This window comes from Solea solea, chromosome 3 (assembly GCF_958295425.1).
Source record: "Solea solea chromosome 3, fSolSol10.1, whole genome shotgun sequence".
Taxonomy (NCBI): Eukaryota; Metazoa; Chordata; class Actinopteri; order Pleuronectiformes; family Soleidae; genus Solea; species Solea solea.
Genome location: NC_081136.1, coordinates 29168573 through 29193856, shown reverse-complemented (window position 1 = coordinate 29193856; position 25284 = coordinate 29168573). Strand labels below are relative to the sequence as shown.

General features: G+C 40.9%; 1 protein-coding gene across 5 annotated transcripts in view; it reads left to right on the top strand.

Moving 5' to 3' along the window:
* Positions 1 to 25284, top strand: part of cald1a (caldesmon 1a) — a 57549-nt gene that overhangs the window by 1292 nt on the left and 30973 nt on the right. The window contains exon 1 of one of the 5 annotated variants that reach the window (XM_058624482.1): positions 24856 to 25001. The exons of the other annotated variants lie outside the window; for them this stretch is intronic. The gene's annotated coding sequence lies outside the window, so the exon portion shown is untranslated. Of the gene's footprint in view, positions 1 to 24855; positions 25002 to 25284 lie in introns of those variants that run through there. 5 annotated transcript variants of the gene reach the window in all.

The following is a 25284-nucleotide window of genomic DNA, read 5'->3' as shown; positions in this document are numbered from 1 at the left end:
TTTTTTTTACTTCCGGCACTTCACTGGTTTCATCCATAGTTGTAGGGGGCTTTAAGAAGTTTCCAATCATAGTGTCACTACCGTCTCCTGAACATGATTTGTTTGTAGAATGAATTTAAAGTAGTCACATTATTGTTGCTGCTCAGCAGCCTACCTGATACTATTTTAGGACCATTTTAGACTATTTGAAAGACATATTTACAGTTTCTTGCCCCTCATTGTTAATAGCAGAATGTGGGTGAACCTGTTGAAATATGATGTATACAATATGTTCAAAGTTGGCTCAAAGGCAAGTATGACTACCAGGACTCCTCAAAGATCAAATGTGACCACGATATCGTGCTGATTCACACATAGCAGTTCTCCTTTGAAGCATGGATATAAAACACATCAAGCATCTCCTGCAGACAAAACTGTAGGGCAGCGTTACAAATAAAAATAGGTCTACTCATTCACAGATGAATCCACTTCTCATCATTTCAAGGTATCACATTCTACAATCCCACCACCCTGGGGGCAAAAAAACCACTCCTCAACTCATTGTGCTGGAGTTGGGCGTCAAGCCTTTTGATCTTGACTATATTACATAGTGGTATCTGTGAAATGGTAGCATGCAAAATGCATAGAGGGTGGAGAGAGGGGGCTGTAGAGGGTACATCTGTATCGCCTTTTCAAAAAAATGCTTTCGGGGTAGATACAGCGTTGCAATTGTCCATGAAACTGTATCAGATAAGTCGTGCAGTGTTTGGAAAACATGTGGAAAATGCCCTCCACTCCTTATAAGGTGCAGGCCCAACCTGGTGACAGATGATTGGAATAGCCTCTGGAATGCAATGCATAACAGTCCTCTAGTACAGTGGCTCCCAATGTTTTTGTCTGATGTGGCCCAACAGTCCTGCCACATGCCCTATAGTAATGTCTTACCAACATCTCCACATTCCAGACGTTTTCATTTAATCTGATTTTGATTATGACAGTATCTTAAACAGTCAGTGGTCTTCAAGTTTGCTTCTTCTTCTTCTTATAAGCAGAAGCTGGTCATTCCAGGTATTTACCTTCTACCATTAGCAGATCTGTCCATTTCGCCATTTTCCTTCTACATGTAGTCACATTTCAATGACAGCAACTTGGCTGTTACCTGCATTATTTATCTGTTGCTTCAGGTTGTTTCTAACATTAATCCACTGCTTTTAGCAAATGATTTAAACCGCTTATTCATTATGGCAGGCTAAATAATTAAATCATGTGCAATACTTTTGTGCTGTCAGCCATGTATCTCTATTTTCAACTAGGTATTGATCTATTATCAGTCAATTTAAAGTTGTGACTCTGCATACGTCTGTGGCATTCTCTCTGCAGCTAAAATAAACTATCGATCAGTTTGTTTCAACACCGGAGCCAAAGCTAATGTACACTTGCCATTTTTTGGTCTTCCCCTCACCTTCTGTCCAGTTTATCACAAACCAGCTGGATGTGGTTTAGGTCTGGAGACTGTGATGCCCTCGGTCATGTGAAACCTCCATCTGGTTCTGGTCTCCTGATGTTTTGGGTCATTGTCTTACAGGATGAACCCTGAACCACCAGCTTGTTTCCCTTTATAACTTGTCTTTTTCCCACCATTCTGCATATCAACATATGTTTACTACATCCTGCAGTACTGTATTGTCCTAATAATTAATGAGAGGGAGCAGTGACACGGCTTGTTCAGACAGGTTTTCAACAAAAGTTGTAGGGTTTGTTTGCATTAACATCTACTGCTTCTTTCGGATTAGTGCTAGTTACTTTGGGCAACTTACCTCATAGTTGTGTACTGTTTAGGTTATTCAATGTACCTTAACACTCTGAATAATTACGAAAACACTGTTGGCATGTCCACATGACGAATATTCCAGTGATCCTTCTTAGTAGTTGCAATATGCAGAAACTCAATAGAATCCATTTCCAGCCATACTCCATCTGTTTGCAACTATCTCACTTTACTAGTGCCATGTAGCTGGTGTGCTTCCGCTGACAGGTGTAACCAGTGGGTGAACTCATGTGGTGGAATGTAACGGAGAGTCGCTTACGTACCTTTATGTTGCAGAGCATGGTTTTATATTTGAATGTAGGTATGGAATAACCAGATACTGATATTAGTACAGCCAATACAGTAATTTTAGATCATTTAAACGACTATGAAGCTGTTATCAACACACTTGGTCTGAGTAATTTTAAACCCAAACATCTCCAACTGTGTAACAAACATTGCTCTCCCAAAAAGAAGAAATAAACAGCCCAAAAAGGACTCGGCTAAATCAGCTTTGACTGATTTTTATTTACATTTTTTTCAGTCTGTGCATAGTGAAGGATGCGATATATAGCATTTTTGGATTGTATTGGATGATACATTTTTAGATACCGATACGGACCGATTACCATCCCTAATTGTTTGAAGCCCCTGCTCATTCCATTCCATTATCTAACATTGTATGTTCATGTGTTACAGCTACTCCATACGTGGATTTATATTTGTCATCAAATTGTCTTTTCTGCTTCGTCAAACCAGTTGACTTACTGTTCCTTTTGTGAATGCTTTTGGCAACAACACAAATTCCCCCCCGAGTTTGGAATCAGAGGTGTAGGATTTTTCTTTTCTTTTCAAATTCATACATTCTCACGCAGCCATTTCTCGGCTCAACCACACAGAAAACAGCAGGCTTTACAGTCAAATGCATGTAGCGCTTTGTAGTGTACTTAGGAGGGGATTTTATAATTGGCACGGTATGATATGGGTGCAGAGGAATCTGGAGGTAATTGCATAGAGTGATAACAGGGGTTTGGCAGTGTAGGGTGAGAGCCAGGGCCAGGGTTAGGGCTGGGCAGGCAGGATGTAGGGAACACTGCCATGCATTTCCGGAGTCTGGCTCTGGACTGCACAGTGCGGTGAAGGCTTCTAGTTACTGTGCGCTGGCTCCCTCTCTTACTTCCCTCCCTTCTCTCATAGTCTTGATCAAAGTTACATGTTGGCTCTGGTTAATATTGTGCCATATTCCTATCACAATCTAAACATCTGCTTAAGCATGCAGCCTTCATGAATCTGTCAATACACAGTAATGTGTTTACAGGTATGCTTGCAGTATACTGTATGTGAATGCTTTTTTTGATGGTTTGATCCTAGACGCTCATTATCCAGCACAGTATCAAGTTCCAAAGCAAAAATCCAGAGTTTCCCTGCAAGGCAATAGTTTCTTACCACCAGTGAGGAGACGCAGCCAACCAAGTGGCAAACTGAATTTGAATAGAGTGGAAAACTGGCAAAGATAATTTCTAAAACAAATGATCTGACTGTTCTGCTCTTTTTTAAGTAGATGTTTACCTATAATGTGTTTTTTTAAATTTGGTTCAGTTTCCAGTGGTTACATGCTAGCACATCAGCTAAACATACGTTGTCCCTGCACAGCAGGTGGCAGAGCTTTTTCCTCATAAATGACCAGTGAAACTATGTCAGGCATGTTTCCTGTTGGTTTAAGTTAAACATTTTTAAGATAAAGATGCAGCATTAACTTCGCCTGCACACCTTCATGCAAAAAATGACTGCACTCGTGTTTCATCAGTGGTGTTCTTGTCATTGTGGTTCACGTCTCGCCTGTTGGAAAGAAATGAGTTTTGGTTTTAGGTTTGTGTCTTCTGGACGACAGCAGGATCGCGACAGGGTTCAGCTCATTTGAAGGGATTGTGATTGACATGCAGCTAGCGCTCATGGGACTCTGGCCCTGGACTAGAGCTCCACAGTGTACTTGTCCTGTTCCCCCCCCCCCCCCTCGTCTTTTGAATGCGATAGCATGTAATTTGAATGCGCTGCATCCAGAACCGCACGCTTAGTTGTATAATATGGTGAGCTTGGACGGACGGGCAGATCCCGAGTTGGAGACAAATTCTTAACTCTTTCACAGACTAACAGCCAACAAGTGGTAGACAGAAATTGGTCGTGCTGCTTAATTGCTTGTGAAGTCACATGAGGGCATGAAACCTAAGATAATGTTTATTCAGGGCCTGGAAAATTAGCGGTAGGAGTTTTGCAGATGCTTGTGATACAACTCAAAATTCCTTTTATTTGCCCCTAAGAAAAAACCTTCCATGCAATGAAATTTCCTCTCTGTAATTTAGCTTTATATCCTCTTTTTTGTTCGTCATTTTGTAGCCTTGATAACGTGGGACAGTGCTGTTGAATAATACCCATGTGTTTTTTTGGATATTCTGCCATTTGTTATACATACTTTGACTCTGGGTGATGGAGAATGCTTTTTTTTTTTCTGAGCTTTTAGTCAACCCAGTCATCGTCGAATTAAGCTATTATAAGCCTGAATACACTGCACATGCAAGAATAATTTTACAGTCATCCTTCCTTTTAGGATCCATATCTTTACTTCCTTTTCTTTCCAGACTATTTCCCAAACTTTGATTCTCCTGACTGAAGCAGTCATGTGGGTGTGAGAGACCTGTGCGTGCATTCCTCTGGGTTTTAGTCACATTCTGATGAAGAGCATTTGTTGGATCAGCCTCTCGCTCGTGTTCTCTAAATTTTAAATTGCTATCACTCATGTCCAGATTGCCTAATAGGCAGCATGGCATGTTGGTGTTGGTAATCGGCACATTGGTCCACCATCTGCTAGTTACCAGATGCCAAGCTCCACCCAAAGTTTCATAGGTATCAAAAAACACATTTGTATTCCTTTCCCTGTAACTAAATCTTTTCTTTAAGTGGGTGATGATTAACCTTAAGAGTCAGCCTTGTTTTATCTCATAAAAGGTAAAACCTCCTCTGTTATTCACGTGGTCCGCATTTCTTGGGGTTTTTGTGGATGATTGATTGTGTGAGAGTGAGGTCACTGCTCCCCAGCGGTGCTTCTGATGTCATCCCACAAAGATGCATGTTCTCCCCTTCGTTCCCCAAAGCAGGTTATTTGGAGAAGTGTACAACACTTTGAGAGGGACATTTAGCCTTTGGGCATCTTCTCATCTGATAAAACAAGCACAGGAAATGTCTCTGTTAGCTGATTGGCCTTGTGTTTTCCTTTCCTTGTCCTCCCTTTGGGATCTCAGACGTGCAGAGTGTGTCCCTGTGGCAGAGAAACCACCTTACTTGTCTCTGTCCTCACAGCGAAATTATCTTTCCCTCTCCTTTCGTCTGACACCAATATATTCTACCTCACCGATTTTCCCCCTAATAGAAATGATTATTCTAGTTCATTTTTTTATTCAACTTCACCCTATTTCTTCTCCACTCCCCCCGTCCTCTCTTCACCTCCCTTCTCCTCCTCCTCCTCTCTTCTCCTCTCAGCCTATCGTCTTCCTCTGTAGCACCCCCAAAACTAAACAAACATTGCTAATCAAGGGCCTGTCATACCACCTTCTAAAAGTCCCATATTTTAGTGTAATGGGGAATTAAGGGAACATGGAGGTAATAAGGTGATGTAAATCCCAGCGGCGTGTGTGAAAAATAGCACTGAGTGTAAACACATGACCGGTGAGGTCATGTGTTTACACAGTTAGCAAGGTTAACTGCTCTATGAATCGCATAGGGGGAAAACAGACGGGGCGGTGTGCAGGTCAGTTATAGGCCTGCTGGATTTATGCTTGTGGCGATAGAGGTGCTGCTCTGTGTGTTGCGTTGTGCACGGTGAATGTGAAGGACAGCTTGGAAACGCCATGTTGAACGCCGGCTATCACAGGAGTGAGAACTGGTGAGAGCGCGATCGGTTATGTATGTGGTAATTATGGAAGTACCTTACCTCATACACATAAAACAATCCCTGTGTCCTTACATGGGTATTCATATGAGTCAGACTTTTGTTTATTTCATTGGAAACGCTTCAGAGGTTGTTTTTTTTTTTAATTCAAAAATCTGAGGAAAATACTTACTTAATGATAATAAAAACTTAATAAATTATGAGCAGTGAATTGGTGATTTTACCATCAAATCTGCACGTTATTTTCTTGATTAATCACTGAGTCTGTACTTTATCACAAATTCTTACATTCTGGTCCTTCCAACAATCGTGGGTGCCTTCTGATTTTAGGCTGATTTGAACAGTATATCTGGCCAAATCGTAAATATTAGACATGTTTGATAAACTTCGGAGTAGCCAGTAGGACAGAGTTGACCAGATTGCCCGCTGTGCTCCCAAGCCCGGTGGACAGTAGAGAAAGAGGACAAACTTGCGGATTTATGGCAACAGTATGATTGCTTGTTTAATGTGTCCTGCAAGACAATATCACAACCGTCCGCCTCCATGTCTGTTAACATTCTGAAGTCACGTTAAATCACGCGAGTTTCTGCGAGAAACCGCCAAGTGTGTGGTCCTGCGTCTTGACGGGATCGTCTAGTTTGTGCTTTCTCAGGATTAAAACATTGGAAATTGGTTACGAACTTTGTTGTAAGACAACGGCGGAGAGAACATGAAATTCAGCATGATACATGTGAGTGTATGCTCTGTTAGCTTAAAAAACGGAATATTTTAAAGGTCATAGCTAGTTGAAAGGCTCAAGATGGCCGACATGTTACCTAACTAGCCCCATGCTAACCTGAAGAACACCTAATCAAAGCGGAAAGGAGGCATATTGCCACATAGCGGAGTGGAAGTGGACATACTTCATTCAATTAATATTTTTCCCACTTGTGTTCGTGTACTGGGACAGTCCAGTTCAACTGTAGCTCGACTTGCTGCTAGCTTTGTATCCCTGTCGTATGGTGCTAGCCAAGTAGTGCACAGTAGTTTCAGCAGAGCCCTTTTTTGCTGATAAAATGTAGCTACTTTGTCTGAAAACAACATTGATTGGTAAAAACTGCAGAGGTGAGTAATTATTCCCCGAGTTCATTAGCGCGAGTACCACACTGCCGTTGTATGCATTGTTAATACACAAAACAAATTGATTATAGCAACGTTAAATGCTTAGTCAATAATGAAACTGCACATAACACGTTTTATTTTAATCAGGCGACTTCCAGGTCTTTCTAATCACTCACCTGTGGATGATAGTAAAGGAATTTCAGAAAAAGAAACTTATTTCAGCGAGGTCGCTGTCAATACTCTGGCGGGCTGCCACAAACAAATAAATGTACCACATCTGAAACTCTTAATGTTTTCCATAGCCTTTGCAGTCTGTTATGTAAAGTCAAACTGTGGGCACGTGTCTTTAAACAAAGCACACTGCAATGTAAATGGTCTGTATCCATCTTTCCCACCTGAATAAGCAAGCGAGGCAGCAGCACAGTCTGAGGTCTGTGTCAAGGCTGCAGTCAGGAGCAGTGGTAATTGTTTAAGAGTGCATTTATAGAGTGTTCTCTTTGTGCCTCCTAATCAGAAGCATACTCGTGCACATACATACAAGCCGTTGGTAGATTGCTCAGGAATGTAATACAGGCGAGTCGAGAGGACAGGAGAGTATGAAAACTCCGCTGTTGCTGTTTCTTTTCCACTACACAGCATGGATAGGAAAGATAAGTGGCATAGGAGGGGGGTCGAAGATTAAGGCTGAAGATGAAAAGAGCGGAATAGCTAAGGCAAAGTCATTCTTCCTTCAACACCAGTAACAAATGCAGAATATGTTTTTAGACTCACGTGGGTTCGGGTTAAATATATCAGAATCCCTGTGCTTTCGTCTACCTACCTACCTACCAAAGATCTGATTATATCTCGTTTTGTGGATGTATGCATCTCGTAATTTCTCAAGTTTTCTTTCTGTGCTCCAACTCGTGTCTGGCAAGGGCACGCAGAGCACAAAATGGTCCCAGAAAACCATTTTAATCAGACAGTGTTCCACTGGGACAGAGGCTGGCATCAGAGAGCTCTTTACCTCATCAGAGATCTGCCAGTGGTGATTGGGAGAAACACTCAGTCAGGTTTTTATTGTATAACCCCAGCTCTGTACTGGAGGGGCTTTACTGTAATAGAGCAGCTCTATGGCCACTGAGGTGACAGCCAAATGGTACTTATTAAACTAAAGGCTGATTCATACTGCATGCCCTACTGCAGTTTAACCTTGTTGGAGGCTTATGGTTTGGCTTTAATGGTGAAGTCCAGTCACATTTTTTATGACTGAGATACACATGTGAATGATTATCTGATCAGCCTGAGAAGTTCACAAATTTCCTCCTTGAAAAGACACATGAATGCTATTCCTTAATAGAAACAGCCATCCATGTCATTCTGCTTTCAATTTAATGTGTAACATCCACTTGATCTACATGTGCGCTCACTAGTTGAGATCAAAACCGTCCCGGAGACGCATGTTAGCACCTTGACAGTATTATAACGACTCAGATTGTGGGATAATAGCTGTGGGTCCAGTCATCTCGGCTTATTTACCCAGTACGCAGCGCTCTGCACAAATTGAGCATGACGTCTAATGGAGTGTGAGTGTGGATTAATTACCCCCACATTCAGACTAATGGCTCCTTCTCCTCTGATTAATGATGACATGTGTCACATGGAGGAGAGCACAGCTAAAACATGCATATTTTTTTTTGCCAATATAATTACTAATTGAATTTGAGAACATTTGTGCTGACAGAAAATGTTTTTGCCTGTAACCACCTTCACATTATTATGCACATGTACAAATAAAGCGCTGGTATGTTAGGTGTAGGAGTCAGTTGAAGCTGCGTAATGATTTGTAATCATAAGGGTCGTCGTGGTAACCGCAAGGAATGAGGCTAACTGCAGTGGACAGTAGACAACCGTCACGACCGCAACTGACTGGGCAAGAGCTCACCTCGTATCCAGATCAGTGCAAACAGAAAACAACTGCAATGGCGTAAAGCGCTTTCAAGCTACCGGGAATCACTGCAGGGGAAATTCCTTCATGGCGACAGCACTAGAATATGTGCACCAATTATTTGATTGAAAATGAATTGTTCACTAGCTTAGGGGAGTTCTCATCATGGACGTTTTTCACTATCCTTTTCTCTTTTTTCCCCTCATTTTCCAGACAAAACATGAATTAATCAAACGACTAATCAGGTTCCTCTTAATTAAATTATTAATTAATCAAGTGTTGCATGAGGATGTGGCTTTGAATTTACAAATGTTTTTACTGCTTTTTTTAACAACTCATCACCTCATTTGCCATTTCTATGCTTGTTAAACATATTAATGTTAAATAAATGTTAAACATATTAAACATGATAGTTTGGTGGACAGTATTTTTTATGATCCCCCAAATTCCAAACAGTTGTGTCACCAACACCCGTGGCTTTATTTGTGAGCGAGTAAATGATGTTGAATAATGCACAAATAAAGCAGATTACATTTATCGGAGGGATGGGATGTGGCGTCTGTTCTGCCTTATTCTGGCTGACCTCATTAAACCTGCTTTAATGAGAAACAAAGCACCCAGACAACCCCCCCCCCCCACCCCTCAAAACAAAGGGTTCTTGTTTAGAGTCTTTGTCCAATGTATGATGGAGTCTGGCTCACATCCCAGCTGATTTTTCATGAGACCCTGTGTGCCTAAGTCAAACCCCGAGCCCCGCCATGCCACTCACTCCTGTGACAGCCACCTGGGAGACCACCTTGGAAAATGGGCCTCTATTAGTTCAGGTTAGACTTAATGACCAGTAATGGTACACTGGCCAAGCCAAACTGTGCAGGAGAGCTCCGGGCAGGCCGAAATGAAATACCAGTCACTCAAGCTCTGAACATAAACACAAGGTGGGTGGTGGGTGGCTGGGGGTGGATAGGTATGTGTGTAGGTGCTTGTCGATGTGAATGAAGGGCTTCAGACGTGCGTCTGTGTGTTTGAGAGCACGGTTGACCAGGTGGAGGAGACAATTTGGAAGGCGAGGAGATGGGTGAAACCTCCATGGACAGATTAGTGTCTGTGGGGAGGTCAGCTGTGGTTTTGGATTTGTTTCCGTTTAGCTCGGCTGCCTCGTGAATCAAATCTCATTTTCATTTTTGCCATCAGCTTAAAAAAAAAAAAAAAACACCAAAACCCTTGATGCAACCTCAACGGAGCAACCAGAGAAGCCTCCTAAGACCACGACTCAATTATTTACAATTTCATGGCTGTCTGAGATATGTGTTATTCTAATAAATTTAGGAATTAGAAGGCTTAAATACTGCGCATGTATTAACCTCTCAAGCTGAAATTTATCTTTCATTTTGCAGTAAATGCCACATCATGCTAATTGCTTTCGATGATGATGGTGTCTTCTGTCGTCTAAATGTGTGTGTGGTCTAGAGTTAGCACAGGAATTAGAACGGAGAATCACCAGCATTTAAAATGATAGGATATGAGTCAAACAGCCATTGAAAGAAATGACTTTCAGCTTCATGGACCAATGAGCTGTGGAGTGTCCAAGCCTGCAGAGGGCAGACGGAGAATTATAGTGTTACCTACAGTGAAACAGACAAAGACAGAGAAGAGGGGGAGCTTTATTATGTCTCATGAAGCTCTAGGGTTTCCTGAAATATCTGGCAATGGATCCCAAAGCCACATTACCACAGAAAGAGGGAGAGAGAGAGAGAACAGAGACAGATGTAGGGTAACTATCCCGAAGGTCTCACTTTAAGGTTGAGAACGGCATTTAAAGTGTTTGCCCCAGCAGGCACGATGATGTGGAGAGTGACCGAAAAACAATGAGCACAGTACAAAGACAAATTCTGTGAAGGCATAGTATAAAGTGGCAAACATTGCATTGGGAATTGCAACGTATAAACATTGATATACCCACAGATTATAGACCTTGGCTCAGGCCTTTCACCTGAAGGTGGAATGAAGGGGGACATAAGACATGTACCCATCTAAGCTGGCTGGCTGCCACACTAATAATAACAAGCAGCACAGCCATGCACAAAAATGAGATCTGGTAAAGCTTGTGAACTTTAGCCCTGCAGAGCCCTGAAAGGATTTGTGGTATGAGGAGTGTGGAATGTATTTTTTGGAAGGAGAGGTGAGCTCCCTGTCACTTAGGGAATGTGCATCTGCTGTTTCAAAAGCAATGCCTTAATGCTTTAATGTCCTAAAATTTGATACTACAAACCAGAGAATGAAGAAAAAAAAAATGCCACATTTTCCACAGGGGTGTGATATTAGCTGGGATTTCATTTCTGCCTGGATGAACGAACTCCCATGTTTTTAATAGCTGGCATCATATCTGTCAACCACTGTAGGTGGACTGGGATTAAGACTGGTATACTCCACTGAATTTTGTGCTGACTTCTAGTCCTTTGTTAACAGCTATGGCTCTGGCTTTTTCGAGCATAATCTTTCTTCCTGTAAATATTACCCTTCAAGTGCTCCCTCTGTTCGCGCCAGCTTACGCCTGACAGAAGTAGTGCAAACGTCATGAACTTCAATGTTGAATTTGACGTCGTCAAGATACCTAAATGTAGTTTAGACATATTTTCTTATAAATTAGTGTAGTTCAATTCCTGTCAGAGGGCATGTTACATGTATATAGCGATATAGTATAACAGTAGTAGATGCATGACGTAAGAAAGAAAGAATGGTAAAATATGCAAATGTTTGCTGAAGATCAGCCGCTATTTTTGTTAAGCCTCAAAGCTGCACTTCATGAAGCTGTATGTGAATAATGGGCAAAATTATTGAGACTGTCCTCCAGCAAAAAAGAATAGGGGTAGTGTATTCTTTTCTTTGTTACGTGCCCACCAGTGACACTTGGTCCTGTTAGCGTAACTGTTAGCAAAGATGGCGGACACTGTTTACATTCTGAGATTGAGGTCCCGTCCCCCTACGAGTGGGTCTAAAAAGTGCGGAATTAGCATTGCAGTTTCAAGCCTCGGACCAAGTGTCACTGGTGGGCACGTAACAAAAAAAAGAAGGAAGATATTTCTCGACTCAGGGGAAACTGAGGTTGGGAAGCACAATTTTTTCAAAAATGCTACCCCTATTCTAGTAATACAAAGCTAAATGCAAAGTAGTATTCCTTTAAGTATTTAGTAAACCTGGGAGTGAACCCGCTAAAAAAAGCAGTTCCAGTGTTATTTTTACCCCTGCTTCACCCATATGTGAAATGTGACATCACAAAGTGAGATGGAGGAAGAAGAAAACAATAACAATGTGACAATGTTACAGTCGTTGCTACTTCCTGCTTAGAAAATACAATTTTTAGTTTCTGCACCTGCATGTCCTCTATCAAACAGCTCGGCCCTGTGTCATTGAGAGCATGTCAGGGCTGAGTATGAGTGTGGAAAAGAGTCAAATGAAATACCCCTCACTATTTCCCCGTAAAAAAAAGACTCTCTGTTATCATAGCTTTTTTCACACTCGTGAGTATATACAGCATGGCTCTCTTCTCCTGTGTGTTCCCAAAAGAAATCCTCTGATTGTCCCTTAATAAGGACTGAACTGAAAGCACTATCGGGGGAATTACTCCACCTCTCCACATCCACTGTGAGTAATTGACCCACTCGGTCAGAGCACCGCTTGCCCACCACCACACCCACACAACACCACCCTCGCCTTAATCTCTTCCTATCTCTCTCCAGGAATGCAGCCCCTTATTTTGAAAAATACCTTGTCATGTAATACCCGTGAAAAGCCTCGCAGCACACTTCAAAAAAAAACCCCAGCCTTCTGCAGCATGATTTACTGGCTTGTGTGTTAAAACAAGGCAAGATGCAGTAAAGATCTATTACATTTTGTAGAGGTTTGGATAAATATGCGCTCGCAGTATAAGTGAGTGTCTTTGTGTTCTCAGATAGGCCTCTGTTTTATGTGCAAAAAAGGCAACTTTGTGTCAAGGTTTGCACACAGCTGTCATGTTTTTTCACGGGCTCTCGTGTGTGGGGGCATTGCATCATGCTTTTTAGCCTCACTCTACCCTCATGCACTGTATGTTTCCATGTAAGGTATGATGGAAGAACATCCTCTCTCAGTGTGGTTTGAGCCAGCCACATAAATCACTCCGCCGTTATATTCCCTTTTTTTTTTCTTTTTTTTATCCTTCCAATTTTCACTCCTTCTCTCACCAAACTGTAATTTTTCTCCGGCCACAGAGAGCCACACGTCCACCCGGACTGAAATGTTGCTTTTATAGCGAGCGTGTCACAAATGTTCAGCCGAACCATTTTCTTTGCACTTTGTTGCTTTAAAGAAACACATCAGGAACCTCTCAAGCTTTATGAGAAATAGGTTTTTATGTTCCACTTAATGTTCCAAGTATGTCATGTTATTGCCCATGTACTGTGGGCTGCTGAGTTTGGATCATACTAATCACGCACATTTATACATTTTTGTGATTGTGGTTTGGGGCATGTCCCGAGTGAGCTGCTCTTTTTAAAATGGTGAAGAAAAAAAAAAAAAAAAGTTTAAGATCTTGCCTGAGGGCCTTTCACCCAGACATACTGGCTTTTTGCAGTAATTGAAACTTTGATCTTTATATCTTTATATTTATTTACACGGCAAGTTTATAAGAACTGAACTTTTCCACACAGATTGAACGAGAACAAGGTTTTAAAGCGTGGCAGAGGTCATTTCTGTCCTGTTCCGGGCCTGTTTTTAGTCTTTTCCATACGATTTGGCACTATTGCCATTATAAGGATAAAGTGTTCTCTAGCTGCAGTGTCGGCAATAGCAGTACTTAGACTAAAACCTGCCATATATCAGCTCTGTGGTTCCACCAGTCTCTCTGGTCAGCTCACTAGTAGCAGATTAATGTCCTGTTGAGGAGACGCAGACTCATGCCCAGGCCTCATTTATGCTGAGAGAAGGCAGGTATCAAGACACTCTGTCCTTAAGGAACAAGCCCAGGCTGCTCTTCCTCTTGAAATGGAACAAGAGATGGATGAAGAGGGGGTTTGCAACTAATCACATGTTCTTACATTCAGACGAGAACGAGTACTTTTTTGCTTATAGTGACAGAAAAACTCTAATGATGCTGCTAGAGATTTCCAGGCTGATTAAATGAGTGTTGAATGGGCTTTTTTCACAGCATTGAGATTGTTATCAGGTCTTTTGTCCCCACCTTCATTCACCAGCTGGCTGTCATCACTTATTTACAGTCATATCTAATAGACTTAGAAGGTGTGACCTTAAACTACTGAGAGGGTCCTGTGTTGTTGTCCTTGTGTAGTCCTCATAACTCTGCCTTGTTTTCGGGGAAACTCTTAACAACACTTCACTTGATTACAATAATTGAATTAGCATAACTTAGCATAAGGACTTGTAGCATGAAGAAAAAAAATACTAGCCCATGCAAATAGACAAGATCATGTTTTAAAGGTCGAGCGTCTAACATTTATGAGGGTTTATTAAACATAATTATGTTTGCATGAATGTGTCCTTTTTAAATAAAACATAATTTGGTTTTTGTAGCCTTAAAATATGCCTTACAAATGTACCTTAGCCAAGGGCTTTATGGAGGCTGCAGAGTCCGACAGGATCCTCCGTTTGTCACAAACTGCAGTCTCACCATAGGCGTCACTATTTATTACACACTAAATTTATTGTTTTTATAAATGACTTGCTTAGCTGTCTTTGAGCTAACCCAATTACCTGCCAACTTAGGCTTTGTATTCAAAATGCATGATAGTGGCAACGTTTTTTTATCCAGTGCTCTGCAAAAAAGCCAGTAAATGTATTAAGCCAACTAATGGCGCGTTTGATTCGATTCGGTACGTATTTTCTTGAGTTTCCCAACTTTTCCATTTTTGGTACCCTTGCCTTGGGCTAACAGAGTAATGGTACGTTGCAGGTGGAGCTAGACCCACGACAGTCAGCTGATTGGGCGACAGAAAAGCACCACTTTCTTCAACGTTGACGTCTTGCCACAAACCGAGTATAAAAAAGAGCTGCTGAGTGTCCTCCTTTGTTGTCTGTTGTGTATCTCACCGGTATAAATTACTGTACTTTAACAATCCGACCTGTGAACATGATGGAAACACGCCATAAAAGATCTGTGTAATAGTAAAAAACCTTATGGAACGATAGCATGAGCGAGCGCACAGCTCAAAAGACTCAGTCAGCATTCCAGACCTTAAATAATGAAACTATGGCGGGGCATAATTTGAACGCGCGAGCTACCGCAGTGTAGACAGGCAAATTACAGGCAGAACTTTGTATTGCCAAACTGCTCCTTTAACAAATGTTCGGGGACCTGTCCAGCTGAATGGTTTCGTTAAATAAAACTCTTATGTATCACGTATGTGTGATGCTATATTTTGTTTCGATCCTATGACTCTGCAGAGGTTTTCTTTTCTTCTCTTCTTCTCTTTTTTTCCTTTTCTTTTTCCAGCGGTCCATTTTGTCGGTTGCTGGCAGCTCACACGCACTGCAAAAAATGTCTGAGATTATTCGATAAGTTCTCTGTGAAAATGACATACCAGCGCAGGCATTTTTTGCAGCACAGCACTGGCAGGAGAATGTCAGAGCCACTCCATATAGCGAGTGAGGGGGGGGCAGATAAACAAACCATTTCTAACTTAAGCAGAGGACTGTGGCGTTTGAGACAGCTGCTTTTTCACCAAGAGGAATGTTCCCTTCAAGGAGGCTGCGATACAGTCGGCGTGCAGTGTGGAGACTCTGTTACAGCGCTCATATTATGTGAACGTGAAGAAAGTCTTTGTGTGTGTGTGTGTGTGTGTGTTTAAAAATGAAATGTCATTGCAGTGAAAAGATCGATGTGCGCCTCTCTCATGACTCGTGGGTCATGCAGGTGTGTTTAACAGTGTTCACAGAGATGTCACAAAAGTTCCGCCATCACCATCAGTCATTCTGTTTTGAGAGGGAGCCAGCTCTGCGGCCACTGTGTAGTGAGTGTGAGAGCTCTATCTCGCTGTGTACACAGCATGCTAGAAAACCTTCCCTTCTTTCTTTTTTTTCCCCTTTTTTCCCAGTTTGGTTACGGGAAAAGGCAACATTTTTTCCTTCCATATTTGGTCATATGGAGCGCTGCCAGTGAGCAGTAGCCTTTTGATGCCGTACAAACATCCCTATTTTGTGTGGGATTTGTACTTTTTGGAATGCTTCTTCTCCCAATTCTGCCTGATTGTGGGTATAGCGTCTGAACTTTTAGAAGGGACACAAGTCTTTTAAAAGCCTGGAGAGGAATGGAATTGGCTCTTGCTGCCGTGGCGCAAAGAAGTCGGCTTTTTACAGTTTTATTTATGATTGTTACGTGGTAGGAATCCAACTCCTAATGCAAATATCCCTCTTAAAACCAACATTTAAAGGCAAGACAGTGTTTTATAGTTGTCGTCTGCTCCAGCCAACTGTTACATTAACTGGTACCTTTTGTAATTCAGTAAATAGGATCATGAAATGCAAGGATTCTAATTTCATTGCTTTACTTTGAATAGCTTTGACATAAATGTTGTATGTTGCTGATGTTGAATGTTCTCAAATTTCTCCAGAAGGGAGGAAAAAAGACGACATGTTTGCAGTTGGTGCTAAAAACCTTCCTGTCAAACACCTGTGAGTTTCAGATGATGGATATGGCGTGTTAGGTAATGTTTTCACTGCAATTTAAGTGTGACTTGTCTTCAGGCATGAGGTTTAAGGACACATAAACACACGCTCAGCCCGAAGGGGGACGCTGTGAAACGCAGGTGTTTTCAGCCGTCTCTCCACTGCTGAAAAAGTCATAATACCTACAGATCCAATGCAGCTTAGACGTGCAATGGACAGTGTGAATGTCCCTCCCCTCTATGTGTGAAAACCACGGGTAAATATTAAAAGAAAAGTGAGTCATAGTCTAAATATACAGCCGATGAGAGTGTGCTCAAAGTTTAGTGAGGTTATCTCGCTGACAGTGGAAAATAAAACACGGTTCAAAAATTCTACATGGAGAGTAATTTGTTTTCATCAGAGCAACACAAGGGTTTACAAAGTATCGGACTACAGCGCGCTTTCCAAAAAGGGCTATTTGTTGTCATGATCTTATCCAGGCTGTAGCTGCACATAGCACATTAAAGGATGATTCCAATTGGGGGGGGTTACTTTTGCAGTTTTGACCACCATTTCTATTGGATTTAATATCATTTTAATTCCTCAGTAACTGATCAGAGCATGCATTCACATTATCAAAACACAGTCGTGAGACTGCGAGAACCGGAAAGCTGTTTGCATGGAACTATATGTTAAGTAGTACAGTGTGTCAAACTTGAATCAGGGCGGCTGTCTTTAAAGCTGTAGTGCGTAACTTTTTAGATATAAATAACTGCGCGTTCCCTCGAGTTCACACACAATGATGATTTAGCCTTTATCAACTCTATCATTCTCAGTAGAGCAGTTTCATTTTATGTCAAGACAGATGGAGGCAAGTAAAGTGGTTGGAGTGTGACTGAAAGTGCACACCCAGAGTTTCAGGGGGAAAAAAAAAAACCTTTCAGTGAGTCTGTGTAACCACACAGCTTCTTCTTGTGAAGAACTAAAGTTAAATTCCCATGCAATATAATACACTATGTGGGCCACTGTTAGCTAATGTTGACGTAGTCGGTTTTCATGTTCTAATTTGTTTGTTTTTCTTGTGCTACTTAGTTGATATGTAGCATTATCCTGTCACTGGAGTTTCCATCGTCACAGTTTTTAAAGGTTTACTTTGTTCAGTATGGATACAGTAAACCCAAACTATAATGTCAGATAAGTAAAAGTTCATCTTAATTTTTGCTTTTCAGATCATTGATCTGTGAATATGTTTGCTATTGCGATTTTTGCTCATTAAAGTGATCAGTGATTAAGTGTTCAGTTTTGGTGCTAATTACTTCTAGTCAATTAATTACAAGTGTAATAATTACATAGATGAGCTTTTTGGTCACTGATTCTCTGATAAATGCAGTGGTTGATTATTTGTCAGTGCTGTTGCTGAGGCACTTTGGGTCTAATTTTTTTTTCTCTCTTTTTTTTAAACCCACACCCACTCATACCATAACTGTGATGAAAAACACACAGGCTCTCATACTGACATTTTCAATACAACAATAATAAACTCTCTCTAAAATCTGTTAAATACAGAAATATAGCAAAATTTAATAAAATAATAATAACATGGACAACTGTAATTGTAAGTGACGGTGCATGCTGTCGTTTTTTTCCTTCATTGATGGCAGAGGCATCTGACTTTCAAAATAAAAGTAATTTTGGCTTGATAAGAGTGATTTAGTTTGTATTGCACATTTTAAAAGGTGTTTTATTATGAAAAACCCACTGCCTATGTGCATTTAGTTCATTTTAACCCTTGCCTGAACCCGTGAATTTATTATAGATTTCACCTGTTACACAGCCTTTTTTTGGGTCCCTGTGGGTACAAGACATGGTGCAGGACTCTGCTTTGTAATCAAAAAAAGTATATCTGAGGTACACCATTGATATTTCCTTCGCTGGGTGTGTTTTTATGTATGAACAGATAACCTCAGTCAGTCAGTCTGTCTGTCTCTGTGTATGATTCACAGAGAGGTGTTATGGAATGTGAACCATTGCCTGAGAATGCGGGAGTCTCCTTTTTTCTCCACCAAATGGAAACTTTACATCTTTAACTTTCAGGTCTTTTTCCTACACCAATGTGAAATTTCCCCTAGCTTGTCCATTTTTTTTTTTAATCTTAAAGCCAGAGTCGGTAGGGAGGGCTTTTTGAGGGAGAATTGTGTGTGATCGGCACATCTTAAGTGACTAATTACAATGTATCTGAAGCATTCAAGGTCCCAAGCCCATCTTTTCCCCAAACCTCAAAACTGTCGGCACATTATCCCCGTACATATCAATTGCCACTGTGGTAGAAGCATCTCAGGTTTGCCTGTGAATACCGTCTGCTCATGCTCCCTGAAAAATTTTCCTCATTCGAGCTGAAGTCACACTTTCAAAAATTTGTTTTGGGGGTATAGAGTGTTAGTGGAAAGCAGATGGTATTGAGATTGAGCTGAGCTCTGATGCAGTTGGCCACCTCATATCTGGCCTAGAATATATAGTTGCAGCTGAAGGCCTCAGCTTTGACAACAGAGGCCATTGTGGTTGATATTCACCCTGCGGCATGCAGATGCAGACACAGACAAATACAGAAAGAAGCTTGGCTGTTTAGATACGGGTAAATCTAATAAAATTCAAACCCAGCACTAAGCGCAAATTCATAGCCAGCCAATCCTCTGCCTCTTCATATTGCAGCTGAACACATAGTGAGCAGCTGTTGGCTCCACTGCTGCAATGAGGTCGAAGAGGGAATGAAAATCAGCGAGAAATGGGTGAGGGAAAGCGGGAATAAAAACTAAAGAGTAAAGAGTGTGAACCATTTCAGGATTTTTAATAAATTTTTTGATATCTGAGAGTTTGAAAGCAAACAATATTACTTGTTTCAACACAGCTTGAGTGCTCTTTGTAAAACATTTTTAAAAATCCATACATTTTGCACCTAGCATTAGTGAGCAGGGCTACAGCTATTTACCTAGTTCACTGCAGTTTGACACCACAGCCTATATATAAACCTTTTATGATTTCTGTCCTCCTGACAGTGACAGTAAACTCAATATATTTTATTGTTCATTGACCAAATAAGATATTTCAAAACGTCGACATTTTGAGGCTTTTGAAAACATTTTCCACTTTTTTTTGTGTGGACCAAACTACTAAATGAATAACCAAGAAAATAATCAACAGATAATTTGATTTTAAGAATAGTTGCCAGTTAACTTTTAAGCCTCTATCGCGCTACATTGTGATTAAAATTTTCAAGCTTTAATTTCAAATAAAAAGTGACTAAATTGTACAAGTCAATAACATCAGCCCCTTGAGTGTAGGACAAGAATGAGATAAACTCTTTTGCCGAACACCTCTGGTGAATTTGTGAATGCTTATTCTTAGTCACTTTACAAGCTGGGCTTGTAAACGTGTTAATGCTGCCGAGGCCTGGACGTGTGAGGGGAGACACTTAGCACAGAAACCCACAAGAGCAGCTTTCCAAACACGGCACTGCAGGTGGTGATGGATATCACACATGTACACAGATTTGCTGTACCATGAAATACACCTTCGAGAAAAATTCTAACACTTCTAACAGCACATTCTCGTGTTCTTATACACAGAGAGGCTTCGTGGTCATTCGTTGACTCCTTGGTACACATCTGTAGACACTTTCCACATACACATCTACATAAACACACACATTTACCAAGGTAAATGCAGTATTTCTAATGATGCACACACCCCCACACAGAGGCTGAACATACTTTAAATGCCCTGTCAGGCTTCTCTCAGGAGACTCTTTACCCCTGCAGAAAACGTTAGGTTTACCCAACTCAAGCTGTCCCCAGAGCCTCTGCCAAAACAGCTGTTAATCTGTGCTACCTACAGGCAGGCAGCATCTCCCTCTCTTTATTTACCCCTACCCCCCATTTAAACTGCACACGTATTATCTGTGTGATGAAGTAATCATATAATGATCTGTCTCACTTTGCCAAAGTGCATCACTCATATGTCTCAGCTTAGAATTAACCAGTACACCTCAGTCTTTACCTCTTTTCCCATGCGTCTCCTTTTTGTGTTTTCATCTCCCGTGAACTTAACATCCAGTACGCCCATAAATGGACAACTTAGTGTAGGTTGTCCTATGGAGGAGTGTTTTCATGATTGAATTCCAGTAATATTTGCTCACGTGTCCACTGTGCTATTCACAATTCTCCTTGGTCTCTTGTCCCGTTGATTTAACACTGGTGAGGACAAAACACAGAAACACAAAAAAAAACGAATTTTTAGAGATATTATAGATAAACAGCAAGAACATGGATGCAGACAATATAAACAGATGTCTCTGCCTGTGTTTTTTTAGGAAGGAAGTTCGTTCCACACCTTTTTCAGGCCTCAAGGATGCACACAAGTCCTTTTGTGAGAAACACTTAATGTAGACTTGGCATTGTTTCGGGAAAAAAAATATTCACTGCGCTTTCTTGGAAACAAAGTGGATTAGAAATGGAGAGAGCGAGGCTTTTGTCTGACATCCTGCAGCTTTTGAAAACTTTCTTTTGTACATATTTGCCACAGATATTAGTCTCTTACATTATAATCTTCCTATTAGGTTTTTTTCTCAATGACATTTCACATTTGGTATTTTAAGGTTGTTCATGCTGTGAAAAGCCAAATTGCTCTTTGTTAAAAGAGTGGAAGTGACTCATGATGAGCTCTCCAACATTCCGACCACAGGTGGGCAGCAGGTGGGCAAACTATTTTGTTCCATTGATGCAAAAGCTGGGGGAAAAAAAACAGCCTTTGTGCCAGTGTGGTTTTCATATTCCAGATTCCTGGGATCCCTGTCTTCACCTGGACACCTGCACAGCTGTGGCTTCATATCTGCTTTCGACATTTAACCTCTTCTTTCAGCCTCGGAGAACAATAAGGAGAGTAACAGTGGGTATCTGTGCCACGATAGAATCTCTATAGAAAATATTTAGGGCATATGGACATGTACTTATTGTTGACATTATTAGTTGGTCATATTATTTGCTAAAATAAATAAAGGGGCCTGTAAACCAGGATATAAAATGCTAATGTTTCTGCTTACAACCAAATAAACTAGCTGTTATTAGCTTTAGCTCGTCATCTTTAGTGCTAATTAGCAAATGTTTGTTGTAGTGGTGGTGTTTTCAAAAGCGGATAATAATGTACTAGCGTGTTACTAGTTAATAAAACTGTTAAAGCATTTTCAGCTTTATTATGAAGGGTTTAACATTTGTTTTAGATATCTTGAAGTCCATGTTAGCATTATTCAGTACTTTTCCGTGCACTGTGAAGAAGAGTTATGGTTGTAGCTCTACTACGCTATTTAATTGGACAGCTGTCCTTGTCCCAGTATACAAGCACTAGTGGGGAATTAATTTACTGATTTAAGTGTGTCAGACTCTGCTATGCGAAGTGGAGATAGGCCCCCTCTTTTGGCTTGTTAGTATTAGATATTTTCTGGTTTACCTGTTGTGTCACAGAGCAAAACATTAGCTAGCGGCTAGTTGGTAGCATATGGCAAACCTTTTTAACATATAATTGCCAAGTTTGACTGTCTGGAATTACAGTTAGGTTACATATATCCTTGAAGTAATTTTGACTAGTTGTAATTTCATTGTGACTAATATGAATTGTAGTTGTAGATGAATGTGACATTAGTCAAAACTACATTTTCAGATAGCTGCCATTCAGGTTTTTCCAGAAGGATTCAAACTACTTTTGTCATTGTAAATATCTTTAATTCCAGTTTCAGATATCTACAACGATACTGTCACTAGTCACAATTCAAGTTTGAGGTATCTATAACTTCATTCTGACTATCTGAAACTTAATTCAAGATATCTAAAAATGACAATGTAGATATCTTCAATTGAGGCTAATTACAGATATCTTGAACTTGAATTGTGACTATTCATAATAATTACGTTGTGGATATCTGCAACTGAATTTTCTATAATGACAAACCCTATACACATGAATGGCAAAAGTCATTATGACTAGTAAAAAGTGAAGCTATCTGTAACTGTAGTTTTGACTAGGAAGAATGGCGTTGCAGATAATCTTCAGTAGTGACTATCCTGTCTACCGATTAAATGTTGAAACTGCTTGCCATAGTAGCATGTCAAGTGTCACCCTGAGTCTTACAATCCATCACTCTAAAGTATTAAATTCTTTGGACTGACAGAGCATAAACTCTCTTTTTTTTTTTTTTTTTTTTTAACCATCTTCTTCTTTTGTTTTTGGGTCAATGCTTGGGGGCAGGAAATGTGGAGCATGTGCACAGTGCTGGGGCTAGTTTGGCTCCAGTTGAACATATACATGCAATAGTAATTTAGGACTTTGAGAACTAAGACTGAGGAAAGTTTCAGTTGTACTAAAATGTTATTGTCGGACTCAAACAATAATTTGATTAACATCTTGCAACAACTGCTTACTGCTGTAACTGTATGGGACTTGTGAATGTTTAAGCCTTGTAAATTCCTCCTTTAACAAGTCAACATTGTTTCTGTATTTACCAGCCTCACCGCTCACATTACCATTACTTGTGTCATTTTATATGTTTATCTTTTACATTATTTTCCTTTACTCAGCAACCAAACCAGTCACCACACACGCAGGATCCAGAGGAGGAGTCTTCAGTTCTTGACTGGCCTTGTAAATGAGTAATTCTGAGGCTCTTTCAAGTTCTGTCTGCTGAAATCAGAGGTTAAATAGGAGCATTCCTCGCATAGCTCTACAGCCATAATGTGGAGATTAATGTGCTTGTCTAAAGCTTGAGAGGAAATAGATGCTCTGAGTATCACAGTGACAAATCTGACCAAAATGCTGCAGTTCTCACAAAACGCTAAACCAGCATTTGGAACATTTCACATAAATAGAATGACTCAAACTTCTGCCCTACTCCCAGACTTATACTTGATCTTCTATGCCACATTTGGCTGATAAGGACCTGCTGTTTTCCTGCTTTTATTTCAAGACTTTGTGGGAAGATAGAGGCATTATAAGGTGGTGTAATCCCAGGATAATATTAACTTAGCTTTTAAGGCTTTTTAAAAGGCAGGCACTTAGACATGGGGTTCTGTGCCAGGGTCTGGCAGTCTCGACAGGTAGTAATTTGACTGGTAAATGTGTCATTACAGCCATTGTAGAAGGTTGGGGCAGACAGTGAGAGAGAAACAGGGAGAGGAGAGGGGAAAATGGAGAGACAGTGCAAGAAAGAAATGAGGTGAATCGATGGATATATTTAAATGATGGAACAGATGCAGACAGGCAGAACTTGTAAAATAGTATGAAAAATGTCAAAAAGTTGTGAGTCCAGGTTGCTCAACTTAATGGATTGCTGTTTGACGCTCTAAGTGTTTGTGTGCTGACGCTGTTCTTCATGGTTCTGCCCCACGTGGAGACGAGACAATGTGTGCGCTGCAGTAAGCCCCGCATTTAATGAGCCGCCCTTTTAATCGGCCATAAATCAGTTTTAAGACATAATTATCTCAAGGCTGTTATTAATGTAAAACCGTGTATGTGATATACTTTGTGATAATTTCTTAAGTGTAAATAACACATCTTTAAAATTAATTGTAACAAATGTCTGTGTGAAGTTGGACCATAAATGTCCTTGTGGCTGCGTAAATCATGCGTTATTTGCAATAATAACTCCAAATGTATATTGTACCGTGCTTACACTACTAATAACTTTATCTCGCTTGGTGTTGATGATTCTTGGATGAGTGTGATTAGATTGGTGATGTTTAGAGTCCCTCATTGGTTTTAGTTATTGCTCTCATTTTGTCTCAATTAGGATGAAATGAATAGTCCCAGATCTACGGGGCATTTGCCCCCCACCACACCCATTCCGTGCATCTAAACAGGGAATGTTTGTGGTATTTAAAATATCTTTGTTTCTGTCTCTCTCTACTTTTTTTTTTTTTTTTTACAATGTAATAGCAGGGGGAAGCAAGGCTGTATTTACTGTACGGGTGCTTGGGGGTGGAGACTGGGTGAGAAGATAAAATGGGGAGGGTGAGGTTTAGGAGGATCCCTCGGATCATGGAGACTTTTAGCATTTCTGTGTTTGTCCTGCCCATGTGTACAGATCCGTGTGTCCTTCCTGTTGTACACATGTGCATGCGTACTTCCATAGAAATCGCCGTACACGAAGAGGCCCCTCTTTCACCCCTCCAGCAGATGGAGAAATACATGCTTATAACACACAGGAAACAGGTCTCAAGAGTCAAGTCATGTCCGAGCCCGGAGTTTAGCCAAGCTCTGACATGTCGATAAACAACACAGGAAAAGCTAGCAGTATAGATAGGGAGAGAAACAGAGACAGGATGGAGGGAGGGAGAGAGGGGGGTAAGATTGAGGGAAAGAAGGAAGGAGGTCACAGAGGGATGGAGGGAGGGACGACTAGCAGGGAGGGCAAGGAACAAGCATTTGCCTTTTTTGTCAGCTGAGTCTGGACTGAGGAAGACTATTACACGAGGTTGTTGTATTGTGTTTGTGCTTGGAGGGGGCACTGTAAAAAAAAACCTGGAATGGTATGAAGGAGCAGGACATTGTTTGAAGGATAATTCAAGGTATGGCAGTCACAGTTGCTTCCCTTTCTTTGCCTCCAGATTTGTCCCGCAGCACTTTTAGACATCTTGTTTTCTGCCTGTCTTGTCGCTGTCCTACTGCTAGTGTGCTGCAACACGACGAGTACACAGCACTGAAATGTGACTTAATTCAACGTTGTGCTTTTATTCCGTGAGGTGTCACAGCTGCCCGGCTATAGTGTCTATCCAATCAGCTCCAGTGAACAGTCAGTGTTGCTTGTGGTTTAGCAGGGGTCGTAGATGTATGATGGGAGGCTCAGCAGCT